Below are 17,357 nucleotides of genomic sequence, written 5' to 3'. Positions count from 1 at the left end.
GACCTTCAAAGTGTTTATGAAACACAGAAATTGCATCAGGACTGAATACAACAGTCACCATACGCACTTTCCTCCATTGGAGTAATGTCTCAAACAGTCTACGCTTTGATCGTTCCCTGGAAGACCAGTAGTAGTTTCCGTTGCACACCTGGAGGCATGCTGTAATCTGTGGACGTTCAAAGTGTTGATGAAACACAGAAATTGCCTCGGGATTGAATACAACAGTCACCATGAGCACTTTACTCCATGGGAGTAATGTCTCAATCATTTTACGCTTTGATCGTTCCCTGGCAGACCATTAGTAGTTTCCGAAGCACTTCTGGAAGGATTCTGTAATCTGTGGACTATCAGAGTGTTGTTGAAACACAGAAATTGCATCGGGATTGAATACAACAGCCACCATGCGCACTTTCTTCAATGGGAGTAATGTCCCAAACAGTCTACGCTTTGATCGTTTCCTGGAAGACCAATAGTAGTTTCCGATGCACATCTGGATACATTCTGTAATCTGTGGACCTTCAAAGTGTTGATGAAACACAGAAAGTGCATCGGGATTGATACAACAGTCACCATGCGCACTTCAGTACGTGGGAGTAATGTCTCAAACAGTCTACGCTTTGATCGTTCCCTGGAAGACCAGTAGTAGTTACCGATGTACATCTGGAGGCATAATGTAATCTGTGGACTATCAGAGTGTTGATGAAACACAGAAATTGCATCGGGATTGATTACAACAGTCACCATGCGAACTTTCCTCTGTGGGAGTAATGTCTCAAGCAGTCTACGCTTTGTTAGTTCCCAGGAAGACCAGCAGTAGTTTCCGATGAACATCTGGAGGCATTCCGTAATCTGGGGGCTATCTGAGTGTTGATGAAACACATAAATTGCATCGGGATTGAATACAACAGTCACCATGCGCACTTTCCTGCATGGGAGTAATGTCTCTAAATGTCTACGCTATGATCGTTCCCTGGAAGACCAGTAGTAGTTTACGATGAACATCTGGAGGCTTTCTGTAATCTGTGGACTATCAGAGTGTTGTTGAAACACAGAAATTCATCGGGATTGAATACAACAGTCACCATGCGCACTTTCCTCAATGGGTGTAATGTCTCAAACTGTCTACGCTTTGATCGTTCCCTGGAAGACCAGTAGTAGTTTCCGATGTACATCTGGATGCATCCTGTAATCTGTGGACTATCAGAGCGTTGATGAAACACAGAAATTGCATCGGCATTGAATACAACAATCACTATGCGTTATTTCCTCCATGGGAGTAATGTCTCAAACAGTCTACGCTTTGATCGTTCCCTGGAAGACCAGTAGTAGTTTCCGATGCACATCTGGAGGCATTCATTAATCTGCGGACTATCAGAGTGTTGTAGAAACACAGAAATTGCATCGGGATTGAATACAACAGTCACCATGCGCACTTTCGTCCATGGGAGTAGTGTCTCAAACTGTCTACTCTTTGATCGTTCCCTGGAAGATCAGTAGTAGTTTCCGTTGTACATCTGGAGGCATCCTGTAATCTGTGGACTATCAGAGTGTTGATGAAACGATGCACATCTGGAGGCGTTCTGTAGTCTGTGGACTATCAGGGTGTTGATGAAACACAGAAATTTCATCGGGATTGAATACAACAGCTAGCATGCGCACTTTCCTCTATGGGAGTAATGTCTCAAACAGTCTACGCTTTGATCGTTTCCAGGAAGACCAATAGTAGTTTCCGAAGCACATCTGGAAGCATTCTGTAATCTGTGGAATATCAGAGTGTTGTTGAAACACAGAAATTGCATCGGGATTGAATACAACAGCCACCATGCGCACTTTCCTCTATGGGAGTAATGTCTCAAACAGTCTACGCTTTGATCGTTTCCAGGAAGACCAATAGTAGTTTCCGATGCACATCTGGATACATTCTGTAATCTGTGGACCTTCAAAGTGTTGATGAAACACAGAAACTGCATGTGGATTGATACAAAAGTCACCATGCGCACTTCCCTACAAGGGAGTAATGTCTCAAACAGTCTACGCTTTGATCGTTCCCTGGAAGACCAGTACAAGTTTCCGATTCACATCTGGAGGCATCCTGTAATCTGTGGACCTTCAAAGTGTTGATGAAACTGTGCACATCTGGAGGCATTCTGTAACCTGTGGACTATCAGAGTGTTGATGAAACACAGAACTTTCATCGGAAATGAATAGAACAGTCACCATGCGCACTTTCCTCCATGAGGGTAATGTCTCAAACAGTCTACGCTTTGATCGTTCCCTGGAGGACCAGTAGTAGTTTCCGATGCACATCAGGAGGCATTCTGTAATCTGTGGACCTTCAAAGTGTTGATCAAACACTGAAATTGCATCCTAATTGAATACAACAGTCACCATGCGCACTTTCCTCCATGGGAGCAATGTCTCAAACAGGCTACGCTTTGATCGTTCCTTGAAGACCAGAAGTAGTTTCCGTTGCACATCTGGAGGCATTCTGTATCTGTATACAATCAGAGTGTTGATGAAACACAGAAATGGCATCGGTATTGAATACAACAGCCATCATGCGCACTTTCCTCCATGGGAGTAATGTCTCAAACAGTATACGCTTTGATCGTTCCCTGGAAGATTAGTAGTAGTTTCCGATGCACATCTGGAGGCATTCTGTAATCTGTGGACCTTCAAAGTGTTGATCAAACACAGAAATTGCCTCATGATTGAATACAACAGACACCATGCGCACCTTCCTCCGTGGGATTAATGTCTCAAACAGTCTACGCTTTGATCGTTCCCTGGAAGACCAGTAGTAGTTGTCGATGCACATCTGGAGGCAATCTGTAATCTGTGGAATATCAGAGTGTTGATGAAACACAGAAATTGCATCGAGATTGAATACAACAGTCACCATGCGCACTTTCCTCCATGGGAGTAATGTCTCAAACAGATTACGCTTTGATCGTTGCCTGGAAGACCAGTAGTAGTTTCCGATGCACATCTGGTGGCGTAATGTATTCTGTGGACTATCAGAGTGTTGATGAAACACAGAGATTGCATCGGGATTGAATACAACAGACAATATGCGCACTTTCCTCCAATGGAGTAATGTCTCAAACTGTCATCGCTTTTATCGTTCCCTGAAGACCAGTAATAGTTTCCGATACACATCTGGAGGCATTCTGTAATCTGTGGACTATCAGAGTGTTGATGAAACACAGAAACTGCATCGGGATTGTATACAACAGTGACCATACCCACTTTCCTCCATGGGAGTAATGTCTTAAACAGTTTACGCTTACATCGTTCCCTGGAAGACCTGTAGTAGTTTCCGATGCACTTTTGGAGGCATTCTGTTATCTGTGGACTGCCAAAGTCTTGAACACAGAAATTGCATCTTGATTGAATACAACAGTCACCATGCGCACTTATATCCATGGGAGTAATGTCTCAAACAGTCTACGCTTTTATCGTTCCCAGTAAGACCAGTAGTAGTTTCCGATGCACATCTGGAGGCATTCTGTAATTTGTGGACTATCAGGGTGTTGATGAAACACAGAATTTGCATCGGGATTGAATACAACAGTCACTATGCGCACTTCACTCCATGGGAGTAATGTCTCAAACCGTCTACGATTTGATCGTTACCTGGAAGACCAGTAGTAGTTTCCGATGCACATCTGGAGGCATTCTGAAGTCTGTTGACCTTCACAGTGTTGATGAAACAAAGAAATTGCCTCGGGATTGAATACAACAGTCACCATTCGCACTTTCCTCCATGGGATTAATTTCTCAAACAGTCTACGCTTTGATCGTTCCCTGGAAGACCAGTAGTAGTTTCCGATGTACATCTTGAGGCATTCTGTAATCTGTATACCTTCAAAGTGTTGATGAAACACAGAAACTGCATCGGGATTGAATACAACAGTCACCATGCGCACTTTCCTCCATGGGAGTAATGTCTTAAACAGTCTACGCTTTGATCGTTCCCTGGAAGACGAGTAGTAATTTCCGATGCACATCTGGAAGCATTCTGTAATCTGTGGTCAATCAGAATGTTGATGTAACACACAAATTGCATCTGGATTGAATACAACAGTCACCATGCGCACTTTCCTCCATGGGAGTAATGTCTCAAACAGTCTACGCTTTGATTGTTCCCTGGAAGACCAGTAGTAGTTTCCGATGCACATCTGGAGGCATTCTGTAATCTGTGGACCTTCAAAGTGTTGATGAAACACAGAAACTGCATCGGGATTGATACAAAAGTCACCATGCGCACTTCCCTACAAGGGAGTAATGTCTCAAACAGTCTACGATTTGATCGTTCCCTGGAAGACCAGTAGTAGTTTCGAATCACATCTGGAGCCATTCTGTAATCTGTGGACCATCAGAGTGTTGATGAAACACCGAAATTGCATCGGGATTGAATACAACAGTCACCATGCGCACTTTCCTCCATGGGAGTAATGTCTCAAACAGTCTACGCTTTGATCGTTCCCTGTAAGACCAGTACTAGTTTCCGATTCACATCTGGAGGCATCCTGTAATCTGTGGACCTTCAAAGTGTTGATGAAACAGTGCACATCTGGAGGCATTCTGTAACCTGTGGACTATCAGAGTGTTGATGAAACACAGAACTTTCATCGGAATTGAATAGAACAGTCACCATGCGCACTTTCCTCCATGGGAGTAATGTCTCAAACAGTCTACGCTTTGATCGTTCCCTGGAGGACCAGTAGTAGTTTCCGATGCACATCAGGAGGCATTCTGTAATCTGTGGACCTTCAAAGTGTTGATCAAACACTGAAATTGCATCCTGATTGAATACAACAGTCACCATGCGCACTTTCCTCCATGGGAGCAATGTCTCAAACAGGCTACGCTTTGATCGTTCCTTGAAGACCAGAAGTAGTTTCCGTTGCACATCTGGAGGCATTCTGTATCTGTATACAATCAGAGTGTTGATGAAACACAGAAATGGCATCGGTATTGAATACAACAGCCACCATGCGCACTTTCCTCCATGGGAGTAATGTCTCAAACAGTATACGCTTTGATCGTTCCCTGGAAGGTTAGTAGTAGTTTCCGATGCACATCTGAAGGCATTCTGTAATCTGTGGACCTTCAAAGTGTTGATCAAACACAGAAATTGCCTCATGATTGAATACAACAGACACCATGCGCACCTTCCTCCGTGGGAGTAATGTCTCAAACAGTCTACGCTTTGATCGTTCCAAGTAAGACCAGTAGTAGTTTCCGATGCACATCTGGAGGCATTCTGTAATTTGTGGACTATCAGGGTGTTGATGAAACACAGAATTTGCATCGGGATTGAATACAACAGTCACTATGCGCACTTCACTAAATGGGAGTAATGTCTCAAACCGTCTACGATTTGATCGTTACCTGGAAGACCAGTAGTAGTTTCCGATGCACATCTGGAGGCATTCTGAAGTCTGTTGACCTTCACAGTGTTGATGAAACAAAGAAATTGCCTCGGGATTGAATACAACAGTCACCATTCGCACTTTCCTCCATGGGATTAATTTCTCAAACAGTTTACGCTTTGATCGTTCCCTGGAAGACCAGTAGTAGTTTTCGATGTACATCTTGAGGCATTCTGTAATCTGTATACCTTCAAAGTGTTGATGAAACACAGAAATTGCATCAGGACTGAATACAACAGACACCATACGCAGTTTCCTCCCTTTGAGTAATGTCTCAAACAGTCTACGGTTTGATTGTTCCCTTTATGACCAGTAGTAGTTTCCAATGCACATCTGGAGGCATTCTGTAATCTGTGGACAATCAAAGTGTTGATGAAAGACAGATATTGCATCGGGACTGAATATAACAGACACCATGCGCACTTTCCTCATATGGAATAATGTCTTAAACTGTTATCGCTTTGATCGTTCCCTGAAGACCAGTAATAGTTTCCGATGCACATCTGGAGGCATTCTGTATTCTGTGGATTTATCAGAGTGTTGTTGAAACACAGAAATTTCATCGGTATTAAATACAACAGTCACCATGCGCACTTTCCTCCATGGGAGTAATGTCTTAAACAGTCTACGCTTTGATCGTTCCCTGGAAGACGAGTAGTAATTTCCGATGCACATCTGGAAGCATTCTGTATTCTGTATACAATCAGAATGTTGATGTAACACACAAATTGCATCTGGATTGAATACAACAGTCACCATGCGCACTTTCCTCCATGGGAGTAATGTCTCAAACAGTCTACGCTTTGATTGTTCCCTGGAAGACCATTAGTAGTTTCCGATGCACATCTGGAGGCATTCTGTAAACTGGATACTATCGGTTTGTTAATGAAACACAGAAATTGCATCGTGGTTGAGTACAACTGTCACCATGCGCACTTTCCTCCATGGGAGTAATGTCTCAAACAGGCTACGCTTTGATCGTTCCCTGGAAGACCAGTAGTAGTATCCGACGCACATCTGAAGGCATTTTGTAATATTTGGACCTTCAAAGTGTTGATGATACACAGAAATTGCATCGGTATTGAATACAACAGTCACCATGCGCACTTTCGTAGATGGGATTTATGTCTCAAACAGTCTACGCTTTGATCGTTCCCTGGAAGACCAGTAGTAGTTTCTGTTGCACATCTGGAGGCGTTCTGTGTCTGTGGACAATCAGAGTGTTGATGATACACAGAAAATGCATCGGTATTGAATACAACAATCACCATGCGCACTTATCTCCATGGGAGTAATGTCTCAAGCAGTCTACGCTTTGATCGTTCCCTTCAAGACCAGTAGTAGTTTCCGATGCACATCTGGAGGGATTCTGTAATCTGTGGACCTTCAATGTGTTCATGAAACACAGAAATTGTCTCGGTATTGAATACAACAATCACCATGCGCACTTATCTCCATGGGAGTAATGTCTCTAACAGTCTACGCTTTGAAAGTTCCCTGGAAGACCAGTAGTAGTTTCCGATGCTCATCTGGAGGAATTCTGTAATATGTGGACTATCCGAGTGTTGATGAAACACAGAAATTGCATCGGGATTGAATACAACAGTCACCATGCGCACTTTCCTAGATGGGAGTACTGTCTCAAACAGTCTACGCTTTGATCGTTCCCTGGAAGACCAGTAGTAGTTTCCGATGCACATCTGGAGGCATTCTGCAATCTGCGGACCTTCAAAGTGTTATTGAAACACAGAAATTGCATCGGGATTGAATACAACAGTCACCATGCACAGTTTTTTTTTCCATGGGAGTAATGTCTCAAACAGTCTAGGATTTGATCGTTCCCTGGAAGACAAGTAGTAGATTCCGATGCACATCTGGAGGCATTCTGTAATCTGTTGACCTTCAGAGTGTTGATAAAACACAGAAATTGCATCGGGATTCAATTCAACGGGCACCATGCGGACATTTCTCCATGGGAGTAATGTCTCAAACAGTCTATGCTTTGACCGTTCCCTGGGAGACCAGTAGTAGTTTCCGATGCACATCTGGAGGCATTCTGTAATCTGTGGACTATCAGAGTGTTGATGTAACACAGAAATTGCATCGGGATTGAATACAACAGTCACCATGCGCTCTTTCCTCCATAGGAGTAATGTCTCAAACAGTCTACGCTTTGATCGTTCCTGGAAGACCAGTAGTAGTTTCCGATGCACATCTGGAGGCATTCTGTAATCTGTGGACCTTCAATGTGTTCATGAAACACAGAAATTGTCTCGAGATTGAATACAACAGTCACCATGCCCACTTTCCTCCATGGGAGTAATGTCTTAAACAGTCTACGCTATGATCGTTCCCTGGAAGACCAGTAGTAAATTCCGATGCACATCTGGAAGCATTCTGTAATCTGTGGACAATCAGAGTGTTGATGTAACACACAAATTGCATCTGGATTGAATACAACAGTCACCATGCGCACTTTCCTCCATGGGAGTAATGTCTCAAACAGTCTACGCTTTGATCGTTCCTGGAAGACCAGTAGTAGTTTCCGATGCACATCTGGAGGGATTCTGTAATCTGTGGACCTTCAATGTGTTCATGAAACACAGAAATTGTCTCGAGATTGAATACAACAGTCACCATGCCCACTTTCCTCCGTGGGAGTCATGTCTCAAACAGTCTACGCTTTGAACGTTCCCTGGAAAGCCAGTAGTAGTTTCCGATGCACATCTGGAGGCATTCTGTAATCTGTGCACTATCAGAGTGTTATTGAAACACAGAAATTGTATCGGGATTGAATACAATAGTCACCATGTGCACTTTCCTCCATGGGAGTAATGTCTCAAACAGACTACGCTTTGATCGTTACCCCGAAGACCAGCAGTAGGTTCCTATGCACATCTGGAGGCATTCTGTAATCTGTGGACCTTCAAAGTGTTGATGAAACACATAAATTGCCTTGGGATTGAATACAACAGTCACCATGCGCACTTTCCTCCATGGGAGTAATGTCCCAAACTGTCATCGCTTTGACCGTTCCCTGACGACCAGTAGTAGTTTCCGATGAACATCTGTAGGTCTTCTGTAATCAGTGGACTATCAGAGTGATATGAACCAAAGAAATTGCATCTGGATTGAATACAACAGTCACCATGCGCACTTTCCTCCATGGGAGCAATGTCTCAAACAGTCTACGCTTTAATCGTTCCCTGGAAGACCCGTAGTAGTTTCCGATTCACATCTGGAGGCACTGTGTAATCTGAGGACTATCAGACTGTTGATGAAACACAGAAATTAAATCGGGATTGAATACAACAGTCACCATGCGCACTTTCCTCCATGGGAGTAACGTCTCAAACAGTCTACGCTTTGATCGTGCCCTGGAAGACCAGTAGTAGTTTCCGTTGCACATCTGGAGGCATTCTGTAATCTGTGGACGTTCAAAGAGTTGATGAAACACAGGATTTGAATCGGATTGAATACAAAAGTCACCATGCACGCTGTCCTCCATGGGAATAATGTCTCAAACAGTCTATGTTTTGATCGTTCCCTGGCAGACCAGTAGTAGTTTCCGATTCACATCTGGAGGCATTCTGTAATCAGTTGACCTTCAGAGTGTTGATAAAACACAGAAATTGCATCGGGATTCAATTCAACGGGCACCATTAGGATATTTCTCCATGGGAGTAATGTCTCAAATAGTCTATGCTTTGACCGTTCCCTGGAAGACCAGTAGTACTTTCCGATGCACTTCTGGAGGCATTCTGTAATCTGTGGACTATCAGAGTGTTGATGTAACACAGAAATTGCATCGGGATTGAATACAACAGTCACCATTCGCTCTTTCCTCCATGGGAGTAATGTCTCAAACAGTCTACGCTTTGATCGTTCCCTGGAAGACCAGTAGTAGTTTCCGATGCACATCTGGAGGCATTCTGTAAACTGTGGACTATCAGAGTGTTAATGAAACACAGAAATTGCATCGGGGTTGAATACAACTGTCACCATGCGCACTTTCCTCCATGGGAGTATGTCTCCACCAGTCTACGCTTTGATCGTTGACTGGAAGACCAGCAGTAGTTTCAGATGCACATCTGGAAGCATTCTGGAAACTGTGGACTATCAGAGTGTTGATGAAACTCAAAAATTGCATCGGGATTGAATACAAGAGTCACCATGTGCACGTTCCTCCATGGGGGTAATGTCTCAACAGTCTACGCTTTGACCTTTCCCTGGAAGACCCGTAGTAGTTCCGATGCACATCTGGAGGCATTCTTTAACCTGTGGACCTTCAAAGTGTTGATGAAACACAGAAATTGCATCGGGATTGAATACAAAAGTCACCATGCGCACTTTCCTCCAAGGGAGTAATGACTCAAACAGTCTACGCTTTGATCGTTCCCTGGAAGACCAGTAGTAGTTTCCGATGCCCATCTGGAGGCATTCTGTAATCTGTGCACTATCAGAGTGTTATTGAAACACAGAAATTGTATCGGGATTGAATACAATAGTCACCATGCGCATTTTCCTCCATGGGAGTAATGCCTCAAAGAGACTACGCTTTGATCGTTCCCTGGAAGACCAGTAGTAGTTTCTGATGCACATCTGGATGCATTTGGCAATCTGTGGACCTTCAAAATGTTGATGAAACACAGAAATTGCATCGGGATTGAATACAACTGTTACCATGCGCACTTTCCTCCATAAAAGTAATGCCTTAAACAGTCTACGCTTTGACCGCTCCCAGGAAGACCACTAGTAGTTTCCGATGCACATCTGGTGGCATTCTGTAATCTGTGGACTATCAGAGTGTAGATGAAACACAGAAATAGCATAGGGATTGAATACAACAGTCACCATGCGCACTTTCCGACACGGGAGTAATGTCGCAAACAGTCTACGCTTTGATCGTTCCCTCTAAGACCTGTAGTAGTTTCCGATGCACATCTGGTTGCATTCTGTAATCTGTGCACTATCAGAGTGTTGATGAAACACAGAAATTACATCGGGATTGAATACAACAGTCACCATCCGCACTTTACTTCATGGGAGTAATGTCTGAAACAGTCCACGCTTTGATCGTGCTTAGGAAGACCAGTAGTAGTTTCCGATGCACATCTGGTGGCATTCTGTAATCTGTGGACTATCAGAGTGTTGATGAAACACAGAAATAGCATCGGGATTGAATACAAGAGTCACCATGCGCACTTTCCTCCTTGGGAGTAATGTCTCAAACAGTCTACGCCTTGTTGTTTCCCTGGAAGACCAGTAGTAGTTTCCGATGCACATTTGGTGGCGTTCTGTAATCTGTGGACTATCAGAGTGTTGATGAAACACAGATATTGCATCGGGATTGAATACAACAGTCACCATGCGCACTTTCCTCCATGGGAGTATGTCTCAAACAGAATACGCTTTGATCGTTCCCTGGAAGGCCAGTAATAGTTTCCGATGCACATCTGGAGGCATTCTGTAATCTGTGGACCTTCAAAGTGTAGATGAAACACAGAAATGGCATCGAGTTGAATACAACAGTCACCATCCGCACTTTCCTCCATGGGCGTAACGTCTGTTACAGTCTACGTTTTGATCGTTCCCAGGAAGACCAGTAGTAGTTTCCGATGCACATCTCGAGACAATCTGTAATCTGAGGACTATCAGACTGTCGATGAAACACAGAAATTGCATCGCGATTGAATACAACAGTCACGATCCGCACTTTCCTCCATGGGAGTAACGTCTGAAACGCTCTACGCTATGATCGGTCCCAGGAAGACCAGTAGTAGTTTCCGATGCACATCTGGAGACAATCTGTAATCTGTGGACTATCAGTGTGTCGATGAAACACAGAAATTGCATCGGGATTGAATACAACAGTCACCATGCGCACATTCCTCCATGGGAGTAATGTCTCAAACAGTCTACGCTTTGATCGTTCCCTGGTAAGACCAGTGTAGTCTCCGATGCACATCTGGTGTCATTCCGTAATCTGTGGACTATCAGAGTGTTAATGAAACACATAATTTGCATCGGGATTGAATCCAACAGTCACCATGCGCACTTTCCTCCATGATAGTAATGTCTGAAACAGTCCACTCTTTGATCGTTCCCTGGAAGACCAGTAGTAGTTTCCGATGCACATCTAGGGGCAATCTGTAATCTGTGGACTATCAGAGTGTTGATGAGACATAGAAATTGGATCGGGATGCAATACAACAGTCTCCATCCGCACTTCCCTCCATGGGAGTAACGTCTGAAACAGTCTACGCTTTGATCGTTCCCAGGAAGACCAGTAGTAGTTTCCGATGCACATCTGGAGACAATCTGTAATCTGAGGACTATCAGAGTGTCGGTGAAACACAGAAATTGCATCGCGATTGAATACAACAGTCACCATCCGCACTTTCCTCCATGGGAGTAAAGTCTGAAACGGTCTACGCTTTGATCGTTCCCAGGAAGACCAGTAGTAGTTTCCGATGCACATCTGGAGACAATATGTAATCTGCGGACTATCAGAGTGTCGATGAATCACAGAAATTGCATCGGGATTGAATACAACAGTCACCATGCGCACTTTCCTCCATGGGAGTAATGTCTCAAACAGTCTACGCTTTGATCGTTCCCTGGAAGACCAGTAATTGTCTCCGATGCACATCTGGTGTCATTCTGTAATCTGTGGACTATCAGGTGTTAATGAAACACATAATTTGCATCGGGATTGAATACAACAGTCACCATGCGCACTTTCCTCCATGGGAGTAATGTCTGAAACAGTCCACTCTTTGATCGTTCCCTGGAAGACCAGTAGTACTTTCCGATGCACATCTGGTGGCATTCTGTAATCTGTAGACTATCAGAGTGTTGACGAAACACAGAAATTTCATCGGGATTGAATACAACAGTCACCACGCGCACTTTCCTACATAGGAGTAATCTCTCAAACAGTCTACGCTTTCATCGTTCCCTGGAAGACCAGTAGTAGTTTCCTATGCACATCTGTGGGCATTCTGTAATCTGTGGACTATGAGAGTGTTGATGAAACACAGAAATTGCAACGGCATTGAATACAACAGTCACCATGCGCACTTTCCTCCATGGGAGTAATGTCTTAAACAGTCTACGCTTTGATCGTTCCCTGGAAGACCAGTAGTAATTTCCGATGCACATCTGGAACCATTCTGTAATCTGTGGACAATCTGAGTGTTGATGTTACACACAAATTGCATCTGGATTGAATACAACAGTCACCATGCGCACTTTCCTCCATGGGAGTAATGTCTCAAACAGTCTACGCTTTGATCGTTCCCTTGAAGACCAGTAGTAGTTTCCGATGCACATCTGGAGGGATTCTGTAATCTGTGGACCTTCAATGTGTTCATGAAACACAGAAATTGTCTCGAGATTGAATACAACAGTCACCATGCCCACTTTCCTCCGTGGGAGTAATGTCTCAAACAGTCTACGCTTTGAACGTTCCCTGGAAAGCCAGTAGTAGTTTCCGATGCACATCTGGAGGCATTCTGTAATCTGTGGTCTATCAGAGTGTTGATGAAACACAGATATTCCATCGTGATTGAATACAACAGTCACCATGCGCCCTTTCCTCCAATGGAGTTATGTCTCAAACTGTTATCGCTTTGATCGTCCCCTTAGGACCAGTAGTAGTTTCCGATGCTCATCTGGAGGAATTCTGTAATATGTGGACTATCCGAGTGTTGATGAAAAACAGAAATTGAATCGGGATTGTATACAACAGTCACCATGCGCCCTTTCCTCCATGGGAGTAATGTCTCATACTGTCTACGATTTGATCGTTACCCCGAAGACCAGTAGTAGGTTCCTATGCACATCTGGAGGCATTCTGTAATCTGTGGACCTTCAAAGTGTTGACGAAACACATAAATTGCCTTGGGATTGAATACAACAATCACCATGCGCACTTTCCTCCATGGGAGTAATGTCTCAAAGAGTCTACGCTTTGATCGTTCCCTGGAAGACCCGTAGTAGTTTCCGATTCACATCTGGAGGCACTGTGTAATCTGAGGACTATCAGACTGTTGATGAAACACAGAAATTACATCGGGATTGAATACAACAGTCACCATGCGCACTTTCCTCCTTGGGAGTAATGTCTCAAACAGTCTACGCTTTGATCGTGCCCTGGAAGACCAGTAGTAGTTTCCGTTACACATCTGGAGGCATTCTGTAATCTGTGGACGTTCAAAGTGTTGATGAAACACAGAATTTGAATCGGGATTGAATACAAAAGTCACCATGCACACTGTCCTCCATGGGAATAATGTCTCAAACAGTCTATGTTTTGATCGTTCCCTGGAAGACCAGTAGTAGTTTCCGATTCACATCTGGAGGCATTCTGTAATCAGTTGACCATCAGAGTGTTGATAAAACACAGAAATTGCATCGGGATTCAATTCAACGGGCACCATGCGGACATTTCTCCATGGGAGTAATGTCTTAAACAGTCTATGCTTTGACCGTTCCCTGGAAGACCAGTAGTACTTTCCGATGCACATCTGGAGGCATTCTGTAATCTGTGGACTATCAGAGTGTTGATGTAACACAGAAATTGCATCGGGATTGAATACAACAGTCACCATTCGCTCTTTCCTCCATGGGAGTAATGTCTCAAACAGTCTATGCTTTGATCGTTCCCTGGAAGACCAGTAGTAGTTTCCGATGCCCATCTGGAGGCATTCTGTAATCTGTGCACTATCAGAGTGTTATTGAAACATAGCAATTGTATCGGGATTGAATACAATAGTCACCATGCGCACTTTCCTCCATGGGAGTAATGTCTCAAACAGACTACGCTTTGATCGTTCCCTGGAAGACCAGTAGTAGTTTCCGATGCACATCTGGATGCATTTGGCAATCTGTGGACCTTCAAAATGTTGAAGAAACACAGAAATTGCATCGGGATTGAATACAACAGTTACCATGCGCACTTTCCTCCATAAAAGTAATGTCTCAAACAGTCTACGCTTTGACCGCTTCCAGGAAGACCAATAGTAGTTTCCGATGCACATCTGGTGGCATTCTGTAATCTGTGGACTATCAGAGTGTAGCTGAAACACAGAAATAGCATAGGGATTGAATACAACAGTCACCATGCGCACTTTACGACACGGGAGTAATGTCGCAAACAGTCTACGCTTTGATCGTTCCCTGTAAGACCAGTAGTAGTTTCCGATGCACATCTGGTTGCATTCTGTAATCTGTGGACTATCAGAGTGTTGATGAAACACAGAAATTACATCGGGATTGAATACAACAGTCACCATCCGCACTTTACTTCATGGGAGTAATATCTGAAACAGTCCACGCTTTGATCGTGTTTAGGAAGACCAGTAGTAGTTTCCGATGCACATCTGGTGGCATTCTGTAATCTGTGGACTATCAGAGTGTTGATGAAACACAGAAATAGCATCGGGATTGAATACAAGAGTCTCCATGCGCACTTTCCTCCATGGGAGTAATGTCTCAAACAGTCTACGCCTTGTTGTTTCCCTGGAAGACCAGTAGTAGTTTCCGATGCACATTTGGTGGCGTTCTGTAATCTGGGGACTATCAGAGTGTTGATGAAACACTGATATTGCATCGGGATTGAATACAACAGTTACCATGCGCACTTTCCTCCATGGGAGTATGTCTCAAACAGAATACGCTTTGATCGTTCCCTGGAAGGCCAGTAATAGTTTCCGATGCACATCTGGAGGCATTCTGTAATCTGTGGACCTTCAAAGTGTAGATGAAACACAGAAATGGCATCGAGTTGAATACAACAGTCACCATCCGCACTTTCCTCCATGGGAGTAACGTCTGAAACGGTCTACGCTTTGATCGTTCCCAGGAAGACCAGTAGTAGTTTCCGATGCACATCTGGAGACAATCTGTAATCTGTGGACTATCAGAGTGTCGATGAAACACAGAAATTGCATCGGGATTGAATACAACAGTCACCATGCGCACTTTCCTCCATGGGAGTAATGTCTCAAACAGTCTACGCTTTGATCGTTCCCTGGAAGACCAGTAGTAGTTTCCGATGCACATCTGGTGTCATTCTGTAATCTGTGGACTATCAGAGTGTTAATGAAACACATAATTTGCATCGGGATTGAATACAACAGTCACCATGCGCACTTCCCTCCGTGGGAGTAATGTCTGAAACAGTCCACTCTTTGATCGTTCCCTGGAAGACCAGTAGTAGTTTCCGATGCACATCTGGTGGCATTTGGCAATCTGTGGACCTTCAAAATGTTGATGAAACACAGAAATTGCATCGGGATTGAATACAACAGTCACCATGCGCACTTTCCTCCATGGGAGTACGTCTCAAACAGAATACGCTTTGATCGTTCCCTGGAAGGCCAGTAATAGTTTCCGATGCACATCTGGAGGCATTCTGTAATCTGTGGACCTTCAAAGTGTAGATGAAACACAGAAATGGCATCGAGTTGAATACAACAGTCACCATCCGCACTTTCCTCCATGGGAGTAACGTCTGAAACGGTCTACGCTTTGATCGTTCCCAGGAAGACCAGTAGTAGTTTCCGATGCACATCTGGAGACAATCTGTGATCTGTGGACCTTCAAAGTGTTGATGAAACACGGAAATAGCATCGGGATTGAATACAAAAGTCACCATGCGCACTTTCCTCCAAGGGAGTAATGACTCAAACAGTCTACGATTTGATCGTTCCCTGGAAGACCAGTAGTAGTTTCCGATGCCCATCTGGAGGCATTCTGTAATCTGTGCACTATCAGAGTGTTATTGAAACACAGAAATTGTATCGGGATTGAATACAATAGTCACCATGCGCACTTTCCTCCATGGGAGTAATGTCTCAAACAGACTACGCTTTGATCGTTCCCTGGAAGACCAGTAGTAGTTTCCGATGCACATCTGGAGGCATTCTGTAATCTGTGGACTATCAGAGTGTTGATGAAACACAGAAATTCCATCGGGATTGAATACAACAGTCACCATGCGCCCTTTCCTCCAATGGAGTTATGTCTCAAACTGTTATCGCTTTGATCGTTCCCTTAGGACCAGTAGTAGTTTCCGATGCTCATCTGGAGGAATTCTGTAATATGTGGACTATCCGAGTGTTGATGAAAAACAGAAATTGAATCGGGATTGTATACAACAGTCACCATGCGCCCTTTCCTCCATGGGAGTAATGTCTCATACTGTCTACGATTTGATCGTTACCCCGAAGACCAGTAGTAGGTTAATATGCACATCTGGAGGCATTCTGTAATCTGTGGACCTTCAAAGTGTTGATGAAACACATAAATTGCCTTGGGATTGAATACAACAGTCACCATGCGCACTTTCCTCCATGGGAGTAATGTCTCAAAGAGTCTACGCTTTGATCGTTCCCTGGAAGACCCGTAGTAGTTTCCGATTCACATCTGGAGGCACTGTGTAATCTGAGGACTATCAGACTGTTGATGAAACACAGAAATTACATCGGGATTGAATACAACAGTCACCACGCGCACTTTCCTCCATGGGAGTAATGTCTCAAACAGTCTACGCTTTGATCGTGCCCTGGAAGACCAGTAGTAGTTTCCGTTACACATCTGGAGGCATTCTGTAATCTGTGGACGTTCAAAGTGTTGATGAAACACAGAATTTGAATCGGGATTGAATACAAAAGTCACCATGCACACTGTCCTCCATGGGAATAATGTCTCAAACAGTCTATGTTTTGATCGTTCCCTGGAAGACCAGTAGTAGTTTCCGATTCACATCTGGAGGCATTCTGTAATCAGTTGACCTTCAGAGTGTTGGTAAAACACAGAAATTGCATCGGGATTCAATTCAACGGGCACCATGCGGACATTTCTCCATGGGAGTAATGTCTTAAACAGTCTATGCTTTGACCGTTCCCTGGA

This window comes from Schistocerca gregaria, chromosome 3 (assembly GCF_023897955.1).
Source record: "Schistocerca gregaria isolate iqSchGreg1 chromosome 3, iqSchGreg1.2, whole genome shotgun sequence".
In the NCBI taxonomy this organism is placed as follows: Eukaryota; Metazoa; Arthropoda; class Insecta; order Orthoptera; family Acrididae; genus Schistocerca; species Schistocerca gregaria.
The sequence above is the reverse complement of the archived record's forward strand: the minus strand, read 5'-3'. Positions refer to the sequence as shown.